Consider the following 10,987-nt stretch of genomic DNA (forward strand, 5'->3'; position numbering starts at 1 on the left):
CCTTTTTGGCTGTAACAAAAACAATTTTGCTTTACAGAAGCCAACTCCTAGGCCAACAGCACCTAGAAAGCCTCTAGCTAAGGCAGGGGCTCCCAAGCCGGCTGGGCTCGGTAAACAGAACCCACCGTTCTCAAGAGAGACAAGAAACTTTCCAAACAGTAAAATCTCTTGGTATTATTTCACTCTGTCTCACAGCCTGGCCGGTGCAAGCTAACCTCTAAGTAGGGACAGGAAAACCATCACGCTATGCAAGGATTACCTCTTCATGCAACTATCTGAACGGAAGCAAGATAAAAGACAAATAGTTAACATCAATCTCAATTGTGGGAACACCTACCAGTGCTCACCCTTTGGAAAAAAGACCTAACGCAAACAGCTGGAAGATAGCCACATGCCTTTTGACCTCACGTGGAAAGAAAAAAAAAATCTCAGAGCCTATTGTGCTTCTCTGTCCCTGATCACTCTCTTCACTCCTTCTGAACCTTACCAATAAGGAATTCAGGAACATTTCAAGTAGGTTTACAATTCAAGAGACAACAATTAACTCAGATAATGGAAGAAAAGGAGGAAAGAAAAGGAACGTACTCATTCACTGCAGTATAATCTCGTCTCTGCACGGACACACAATACCACAAAATGTTTCTCAAACCCAGACACAAATTCACAGCCAGACAAAAGCACATTTTAGGACAGACTTTGTGGATTCAAGTTGTGCAGCCAGCAAGGTCCTGCACCAAAAGTTAGCACATTATAAGAAACCACCAGTCACTTTCCTCTTGCATATGGGCTACCCTGGAGGTGATAAATCTTGGGCTGCGGTAGCAGTCACACATAAGCACAGTCCAGGAGATTGTATACAAGCAACAAGTATTATCCTCCAACAATCTGCTCAATGTCTTTGCCCATTTTGGCACATCCAGGTCCAGCAATAAAACCTACTGCTACTGACTGGAAAGCGTTATCACAGTCAGCAGATCTTTGACTTCCCAAAAGAATGAGGGCTCCTAATTTCTTCATGTAGATCCCAAGGAATAAGCAGCAAGAACCAGAGACATCCTCAGACTTCTGCATTGGCTCTTGACTGCATTCTGCTTCCTACAGACCTGTCAGCTTGCTCCAAGATGTGGAGCACCAGCAGAGGCCCAGGGCAAGCAGAAAGGAGGCCCTGCAGCACAGAAGTGGTTTATGGCCAGCCTTGCAGCGGGTAGATTTCTGTAGGACCAGAAGAACAACGATGCCAAGGGCCCGCGTTACCCCATTCCAGGGACTACAGTATTTCCTGCATATAAAACAGACCAGTTGTTTCAGGAGAGGTCGTACTTCAGGGCAGATTAAGAACAGCAGGAAAGCTATCCTCTGGTTCTACACAGGCTTCAGGAAGGGAGGGAAAGTACTTCCCATCCCCCTGGCAACAGTCCTGTAGTCTGACTGCGTGACATTAAAAAAACAAGACAACATCACGTCCATGGAGCTACTGTTTACCAGGCAGCTAATACCACCACAGACAAACGGTAGCATGGCTGGTAAGACAGCTCAATCTTCAAGTGACCTGAAGAAACTTCACCATTGGACACGAGCTTTCTGCAGCTTCCTTCAAATCAGCCCCAGCTCTCTTCCCCTCTCCACCTCCAGGCTGCAGGAGCTGCCACAGCCCCGCTGACTGCGCAGTCTGCTGTCGGCTTCACACGAGTCCACAACGCCCCGAGATCAACGCGCTTGCTGGATGACTGATGGCTACAGCGCTCACGGGGAGCTCGAACAGGAAAACATGACTCTCCTTAGAGGCAGACAGGGCCTCTGCAGAGCGACACACTGCAGCAAGTCAAAGCTGAGAGCTGCATCCGAGTCTAACCACAGAAACCAAAATAGAGGATTAATGTCATAAGAGTATACAGACAAAGTGGCAAGTTCCACAAGTTACAGAGCTTCAAGGCAGGACCAAAAACATGCATCAGAGCAAATTGAAGACTCTTGCTGCTGGGACACTGCAATCACGTTCGTCTGGGAGCAACGCTGGGTCACCTACACCAGTTTGTGCCCCAGCTGGCCAGCTCTTAGGGAGGCATTACTGCCTGAGCACAGGCAGCGCAGGTCACGTCTGTGTGCAGCAGCCCTGCGAGGATAAGAGACTGCGGAGGAAAAAAGCAGCGGAATCCTGCAGAGTTTTGACTTTATGACATGGAGTGGAAAGAAGTAGTCACCCCTTCCCCAACAAAAAGAATAAGACCTAGAAGCTTCTTTAAACAAAAGCAAGCTCCTTTTGCAAATGGCAATGCGTTATGTTAATGCTATCAAGAGAAGAGACTTCAGAATTCTAAAAACAGCGATAAAATATTGAAGATCCAATTTGCTTTTCTATATTTATTCCTCATCTCCTTTCTGTATCACAGTCATATTATAAAGTGAACATTTAAGGTTGAATTCCCCATTACCTTAAGCTCAGTCACATGTACTGGAATGAAATCCTTGCATACCATCAGGTTGCCTTTTATGAGCCTACCCAAAGGCGCTGGAGTAGTGGGGGGAGTGCTGTGGGTCGAGGCAGACAATAAGGCAGGCTACAAGAGCGAGCGTTTCTGTTTTAATCACTCACACACTGAGACACTTACTGAGGTATGTTCAAATACAAGCAAAGCCACTCAGTCGGGAAGTTTGATTTTAGAACCAATTAATGTAGTTCTACTCATAAAGTTGGGAACTGCTTGTTTCTTTAACAGCATATCCCAAACACCATCTGATATCCTGCAGGAGATTTTTTTTTTAATGCAAGTCTGGAAATGAGAGTCACAACCCCCACTGGGTTTTCTACAGCAGCTGCATGACTGACTGGCCTTTGCAAGTCTTCTCTTCTACTTCCACTTATTTCATACTTCATTTACCAGATTTAAGAAAACAAACACACACTGCCACAACACAAAAGGTACTATAACAAGGAGTTTAAAGGAAAAAAGCATAGGTTTTCAAATAAAAACTGTCTTAATTTAAGAGGGGGAAAAAATCCAATTACCAGAAGCCAGAGTAACATGGGCTTGAATCTGCAGTGTTTAAAAAAAAAAAGGAAGAGAACTGAATATGTTTTAACATATTTAACAGGCTGGCTACAATTGCCGACTAGACCAAAAAAAAAAAAAAACCAAACACAAATGAAAAATCCTTCAAAGAGAAGGTTGCACAGTTGCGTGCATGGTGACGTTAAGCAGCACACGTGTCTAGGCAACACGCAACCGGCGTGCTCCAAACCCATCCCGCAGCCCGGCGCGGCCGCGTCCCGACCCTGCCTGACATCACCTCGCCCTTCGCTGCGATTCGCGGGGGTTCCCATCGCGCCAGCAGCTCTTGCGCTCCAGGCCACCAGCACGTACCGAGCCGGCTGGGAGGCCTTCCCTTCCTGGAGATAGGAGACACTTCGCTAAATAGGATCTCTAACGACTTAAAATTCTACGTCTTTCATTACCCCTACCTGAACCACACTGTCTGGTTGATCTCTAGTACACCAGCGCCGCTGACCTAATTCCTCCTGTTATTCTGATGCTAGGAGACAAGCCAGGTGCTCCTGCAGCCAACAGAACATTACTGCCCTAAGCAACCAGTGATGCAAAATTTCATTCATTTCTATCAGTTCCCCTTGAAACAACCTTGCTTATTAAACGAATGCAGCTTTGAGATCCCCACTTTGCACTCTGAAAGCATCTTTATGTTTATGGTGGTATTTAAGACCTACATGTCAAAGCAGGAGACAACACACAGTTAAAGCACCTCTTGCTACACACTAAGCACAAAAGAGGCTCTAAAGCTATCTGTTGGCAGGGCTCTTCCCTGGATTCTGCTATGGGCTTTTATTATTACATTTCTCAGAGAGGAACCATAACATCTAAAGACAATTAAAGATAGCTCCTCTTAAGCAAAGTATGTTTAGGTCTATACCTAAGAAACTTTGCCTTGGAGGACCACATCACTCGTATTCACTTTCCATCAAGCTTGCCATTTACTACTGCTACATGAACATGAATAACAGCAAAACAAACAACCCCAACCCACAAACAAAACAAAAACAAGCAAAAAAGTACTGCTCGTTTTGAAAGCAAAACCAAACCAAAAACCTGCTCTCCTTGACTTTGCAGATCAAAGACCTTTGCTGACCACTCCTGTGCTTAGCTTCTCACTTCTGACTGTATCTCGCTGTGTGGTGAAGGCGGTCTGCCTCATGGAAGACGCACGTCCACTGCAGAGGAGTAGAGATTCTCTGGGAACTTCCCCAAAGCAAACCAGAGCCATCCAGCTCAGACTCCTACCACCAGCACCAACCCTACATTTGTTGTTTGCTAGTCTGCCTGTTGTACAAGCTTTTTAGTTGGTATCAACAGGTGGGAAGGCAGGTGGTGCAGAGAAGGGAGAAGAAAAAGGAAGACACGTGAAAGTGAAGATATTATCCTCAATTCTCTATATATACTTAAGCATTAAGATGAGCCTTTGCAACACACGGCTTTATTGCAATTTCACAGTTTAAGGTCAAGTCCAGTCCAGTCACAAAATTAAGTCTTTTAACTGGGCTTTGGTTTGGACCTACAAATACTGGAAAGAAATTCAAACACTGGTTCTCCATCTGAATTCAATCCCACCCAGCCACTGATTAGGAGACACCTCTTCCCATCCATCTTCCAAATCTCCACCTCCTCGCTTTGCTTACTCCAACCAAATGCATTCAATCATCACAAGGATTTAAACAGTGGAAATTTTTATAATGGAAACACTGATGGAGCTTTAAGAGCAGCAGCATGAATAGCACCTCAGCCGTTACCAGAGGTTTGCTGTCGAACTGTGAACACAGCAGCCTACCAGTTTCCAATTACTCCTGGGAAACATTCCTTAATCTGTCATTATAGTCTGAGTAATGCTACCTTCCACAGGAGCTTTGGAGGCTATTAACTTCCACGTCGTCGGCTCTTCCATGACATCTTAATCATGTGAGAGGAACACAGGTATACGCTTTACACACAGGATGAGTAAAACAGTGATCGTAATTTCAGAAATGCAATAAAACCACTCCCTCTAAAAAAAGCCCATGACTCCTCTCAGGTCTGTATTTAGTGGTCAACATTTGCTACATGCTTCTGTGACCTGCACACTGGGGTACCCAGGTAGTGAAGCCAACATAAAACAAAAGTCCAAGACTATACAATTCTCTACTCTCCATAAACAGAGCCATTTTGGTCCACTAAACACTCAAGCCTCATCCTACAAAACTACTGGCGGTTGGACTTTCCACCCTTTTCCCCCTCTAGCTCTAAATTAAAACAGATCCAATCTTCAGTAACTGAGTGATTCCCTTCGACAGATGCGAGGATGCTGACAGAGCAGGATAGCAGACACCCCATTCTTGTCCACAGCGCAAACAGAAAGAGGATTGCTTGGCACTTCAGAGAAGCCTGCACTTTACACCCACTCATCAGGCAACTTGCCAGCTTCACTCAGGGATGGAATTAAAACAGGATTTAACCAGGCAGGCAGCCTGACCTCAGGAGTGTGATCTCCCAGACACAGAGTGCCTCCTTAGTCATTCCAAGTGTCACGGTGGAGCCCTGTCTCCCAAGACGAGGCACCCGAACAGCAGTGCCCGAGGAACAGAAGATCCTGCGTTAGGTGGCAATGAGGGGTGGCGAGGCAAGGAGGTGACACTGCAGCAACACCGACTCATCCGACATCACACTCATCAGCAAAGCGCTGCAGTGGAAGCGAGCGGTGCTGGAGGGCACACCAAAGGACACTGCCATACACAGAGCTCCAGAGGTCCCAGAGGACAGCGGGGGGCATGTAGGCAAGATGTGGACTAGCAGCTAGAGGCTCCGCGTCAGAAGAGAATGACGGTGCAGACAGCACAAGAGAACATCACAGCCCAACAGCCATCATCCTATTGATCACAAAGGCTATCTACACAGCAACAATAGAACAAGCCTGTTATTACTCTGCTCTCAAGAGCAGCCCAGAGTGACTGATTATTAAGCTGAGAAGTGTTTGTTCTGCCACCCATGCCTTAATCCATATGTACAAGAAAAACTGCACTGCCAGGACTCTGTGTTCTTTGTCTCCAGGAGCTCCTGGTGGTAGTCATCCCAGCAGAAATATTTTTGGTGAGTCTGTACTGCACGAGCAAGTTAAGCATTACTCTCAGCTCATCCCGAGCTGGTGAGTACAATGAGCGAACCCGACACAAAAGTTATAGAAAGCAGACCCTCAGGTAATCTAGGCTGAATCAGAAACTCAGCAGCACAGTGCCCTGCACGATGTTAGCAGTTAGGTTTCTACAACCAGTCCATCCCACCCGTGCGAAAATGAGAAACACAAAAACCACCCGATACCCACACAGGCAGAGTCACAGCTAGGCTGCTTTAAGCAGCAAACTCAGATCACAGCACACAACTAGGGAAAATGTGCCGGTAAAATAATCCTTCTTCCTATTTCATGCAGGAAAATGCTTTCTAATATCCAAAGCATGATTTATGTCCAGGAATAGCAGATTTTCTGCCCCAGCACCAACACAGCCACAAGTGAGATCTTCAGTTGAAATGTATTCAATGGAATCTTCCTGGGGCAGCTGGCACACACAGCACAGGGAAGAAAACATACCCAGAACCTCCCACTGCCCCAAAGATCTTAGTTACACACAAGAACCTGCTTCTTACTAGTGCTGGAAGAAGTCGTCTCACACACAGTGCTCCTAGGATCTCACAAGTTCAAGAATTACCTTCCTACCATTGAATCCCCTTAGCCATTCAAGTGATCTCTGATCACAGCTTCAGATTCAGTGCCCCCAGTCACAAAAGAAACCAAAGCAAGTCCCATACCCCAGACCACATGCTGCTAAGCTGTCAGTGTCAGTATGTGTGATGAGTCGGGCTGATCCTCAGAGTTTTGGAAATTCGTTTTCTAAGAAACCTCATTTCCAGACCAAGACCTCATCCGGCTGAAACCATCATTTGTATCCTTGTTGTCACTAATTTCCACCTTAAGGAACAAGAGCTCATTTGGCAGTCTTCAAACAGAGTAAAAAGATTTCTGGTATCCAGATGTCCCTCTAGACTGCTCCACTCCTCTCCACTGCTGCAGTCTGGAGAGCCCAACTCCCACCCCCCTGCAAGCCAGCTGAGCAGTCAGGAATTACCCAGTAGCAGCTAATGCACTCCACATATGGAGGAATACAGTTTTTACTTTATGCCAAACATCTCCTGTGCCTAGGAAAGATTTGCACAACTCCATACAGACACAAAATAGACAGCACTTTTAGAAACGCAATACAATACATCATCTTTTTGAGCAGGGGTTCTCGCATTAGGCTCCTACACTATTCACAGCACCTCTCATTAATACGTGAGCACATAATAATGGGAATATGCATATTTCATTTTGTGAGCCATTTTCATGTAATGATGCTGCTCTTAGGACTCCAGTGAAGGGATCTATTAAAAGTCCAGAGACTGCACTTTCATGCATTAAACATTGACTAGTATCATTTATTCCTAGGAAGCTTCTTATTTTGCCATTATTTATGAACCAATATCACAAAGATCTATTAAACAAGGAGGAACACAGCAATTCTCAGGGATTTGAAGGATAAAATAAGTGGGCCAGGGTGAGAGCTGCTGTCAGTATTAAATATGAGCACTGCAAGTGTCTGTCGGGCAAATCTGGCATTACATCAAAAATCTTGAGTTGCATGAGGCCTGGTTAGCATTAGCTTTTAACCAGGAAAATGCAAACGAAAGCATCATTGGGTGTAATCACTTGCTTACAGCCACTGTGGTTTTGGCAACCATTTCCTTGTGTGTAAGGAACACGCGAGTAAAAGTTAAAGTCACTGTTGACAGGAGGTGCAGAGGAAGGGACAACATAAAATGCAACCATAGGCAAAGCTACAGAGCAACATTAAGATTCACAGGAAATATTTTTTCCTTTTACAAGAATAAGCCTCTTCAGTTTTAGAAAGCCTAAAAGAGCTCAATTAAATGCAACTACGACATTTTCGAGGGTAAATATACGTGCAGCTATGAATGAAGCAGCCGATCTTGTATCAGAGGAACAAGGTGAGTAATAAATAGCCTTTTCCACAAAGTAAGGAAAGGTGGGCAGCAGTCAGCCTTCCACAGAACTGTACTTTTACCTTTGCAAATCATTTACTGTCATACAACTCCTAAGCAGACACAGAGCAAGGCCAAACACTCGGACACATTGCACACACAACCGAGGCGGATGGACCACATCAGGCTGTGTCCGATGAGCAACCACCTTACATCAGAGGAGACTCCACACTCTGGTAGCACTCTAATGCCCCAATGCCACCTAAGTCATCTCATTTTGCTTAAGAAATCAAATTACCCAGGTCATACAAGGACTCTCTGACAAAGCTGGTAACTAAACACATACCTGGGCATGCCTTGAGCCCCGGACCACTCTCAAGTTCCTGTTTTGGGGTATCTTACGCAGCTTCTTGCTAATATCTCACCAGGCTACATTGCTATATGCAGAATTTAACTAAAGCTCATTTGCCATCACATAAGGAGAAAAATGCATTGCTGCAGTCGTAAGAGTGATGAAATCACTCCTTTTGCAGGAAATGTCTTTCAGCTGCTTCCTACCCAGCAGTTATTTGAAGCAGGGTGAGGAACAGAACATGAACAAAGGTTTTGAAAGATCTGCAATAAGCAAATCCAAGAGCATAATGCTTCATACAAATGCAAACTATAGGGGAATAGCAGGACCAGCCACTCGCTCCCTCAGCTGAGAAATTATTATTAAGTAAACTCAGAAGGTACAGAGGAGGATGAAAACACACACGATCTAACATCCCAAGTGGCCCCGAGGAAACTTCCCCAGCTCTCTGCACTACTCTGCAGCACAGATCAGGCCAAAGGCAGTCACTGCTCCGCAAGACCAGCTCTAAAAGGTGGTTCAGGAGCAACGCACCGCTGGTCTCTTACCCAGAGGATACTTCCAAGAAGCAATCCCGTTCCCAGCAGCCCTGCCTGCCTGCCTCCCAGAGCGGCCCGAAATCCGCCGTGTCCGCCTCTCGCCAAACCACCACCAGGCATTAAACGCTTTCCGAGGACCTGACCCCCCGCAGCACCTCACCACAACCCCCCGCCCCGGCAGAGGGGTACACGGCGGGTGACACAGCCCCGGGGCCGGGGTGACGCGGGCAGACTACAGCGCCCAGAAGGCATCGCAAAGAGGCTGTGCCGACCGGCTGGCCCTCCTGCTGGGGTGACGTGCAGGCCACCCGAGCCAATCCACGGGAGGAGGAGGAATGTCAACAAACACGGGGCCTGCGGGACGCGTGATAGCAGGCGCAGGGCAGGCACCGCCAGATAAGGCGCCCCAGGGCCAGCCGGGGGGTCCGGCGGAGCCAGCGGCCACGAAGCCATCGCTCGCAGACATCCAGCCTTTGGTGGCACGGGCTGGACGGACGCACCGCGCGCCGGCCCCTCTGCCCAGGACCGGAAGGGTTCCATTTTATGCTTTTAGATCCTGTGGTGGTTTTGGTTTGGTTCCCCCCCCCCGAAAAAGCATCACAAATGTCAGAGAAAACTTGCCCCATGACCCAGCAGGATTTTTTTTAACTAAAAAGTCAGAGAAAAAAAAAAGTCTTTGGATAACTTTGGTTTCGGAGCAGATCAGTTTTAGCCCCTTAGATTAGATCTTCAGAGCTGACTTTGAAGGAAAAAGCAACTGCGGGAAACCACAATAATCTAAAAATGTCTGCTGCAATTTTTAACACTTAGTGATTGCCATAAGGACAACAGAAAAATGCAAATGAAAATCCTCTGGAACTGAAGACAATCATATGCTACAAAGTCATGCTCACACTATTTTTACACTGCTTAGGAAACAGAAATTTTCTTAGAGAAAGAAAATAAAAGGTAGGCATGCCAAGAATAACAACTGCAATTTTATTTCTAACATTTTGAGAACTTAAAAGCTTCCAGCACAGACATATTCACCACACACTGTATTTCACTGCTTAACATCCTGAGAGCAGGAGGTCCCACCTCAACTCCGACCTGCGTAAGAGTTCTGTGGTCCAGACAACAATTAACACATGATCTGCTCAGTCATGTTTGTTTCTCTCTCCCAAACTTACCAGAAGACCTTTTTTCCCTGCCCCAGAATACAGATGTTTGATTAGAAACAACTGTTAAAAACTGAAATTCAAACACCACCATTCAATCTCTCCCAAATCCAGAATGCTTTGCCATAATTGAATGTATTTACCTGGAAGTCATACAAGGCAACGATGTTTTCATGTTTCAATTCCTAGAAAAAATAAAACAAAGACCATAAGCTAGGAGCAACAAAAGACATAGAAAACAAAGACTGAAGAAAACAAGTCGGTCTACTTTTACCTTAAGTATTTTTATTTCCTTGCCCAGCAGAGTTTGAGATTTTGCAAGGTTCTTCTTGTTAATGCATTTCACAGCTACTTCCAACTCAGGTTTCTGAAAGAGTGCATATGTAATTCAGTAATAAATGTAAATTTCACCATTAATTTACATTAGGATAAGCAGCCTTTTAACAGATTACAACTACTACTGAAAGAAGTGTCTTGCAGCACCGGTAAAGGCCTCTCACTTTATATCCTAATGCCTATCCCTCACTTGTTCAGACTTGCCCTTTCCCAAATTATGCTTGTCAGCCCAAGGAGAAAAGCCCAAGGTTCGGGTTTTTGTTACTACTTTATACAATGATTATCCTCTTATTTAATCACTAGAAATAAACACTCTGTGGGAGCCAAGGCTTATCCCAAGCCCTAATGATGGCAAATCCACTGCCGGATTGGTTTCCTTGTATTTACCAGCAAGTGATTTCCCCTCCTCTTGGAAAAATTAAGTGGAGAAGGACAAAATTTCACAGACACAAAAAAAACCCCCAACAACCCAAAAGCAAGAGCCTTCTGCACAGTTCATAGACGGGGGGGGGGCTTTTTTTTTTTTTCCTT

At 45.6% G+C, this 10,987-nt stretch overlaps 1 protein-coding gene across 1 annotated transcript in view; it reads right to left on the reverse strand.

The window, feature by feature from the left end:
* Positions 1–10,483, reverse strand: part of ULK1 (unc-51 like autophagy activating kinase 1) — a 79,290-nt gene extending 68,807 nt beyond the window's left edge. Inside the window, exons 1-2 of the mRNA XM_010286982.1 lie at positions 10,395–10,483; positions 10,264–10,305 (exon numbers count right to left, since the gene is read on the reverse strand). The gene's annotated coding sequence lies outside the window, so the exon portion shown is untranslated. The remainder of the gene's footprint in view (positions 1–10,263; positions 10,306–10,394) is intronic.
* Positions 10,484–10,987: the final 504 nt, after the last annotated feature.

Source organism: Phaethon lepturus, unplaced genomic scaffold, assembly GCF_000687285.1.
Source record: "Phaethon lepturus isolate BGI_N335 unplaced genomic scaffold, ASM68728v1 scaffold31925, whole genome shotgun sequence".
Taxonomy (NCBI): Eukaryota; Metazoa; Chordata; class Aves; order Phaethontiformes; family Phaethontidae; genus Phaethon; species Phaethon lepturus.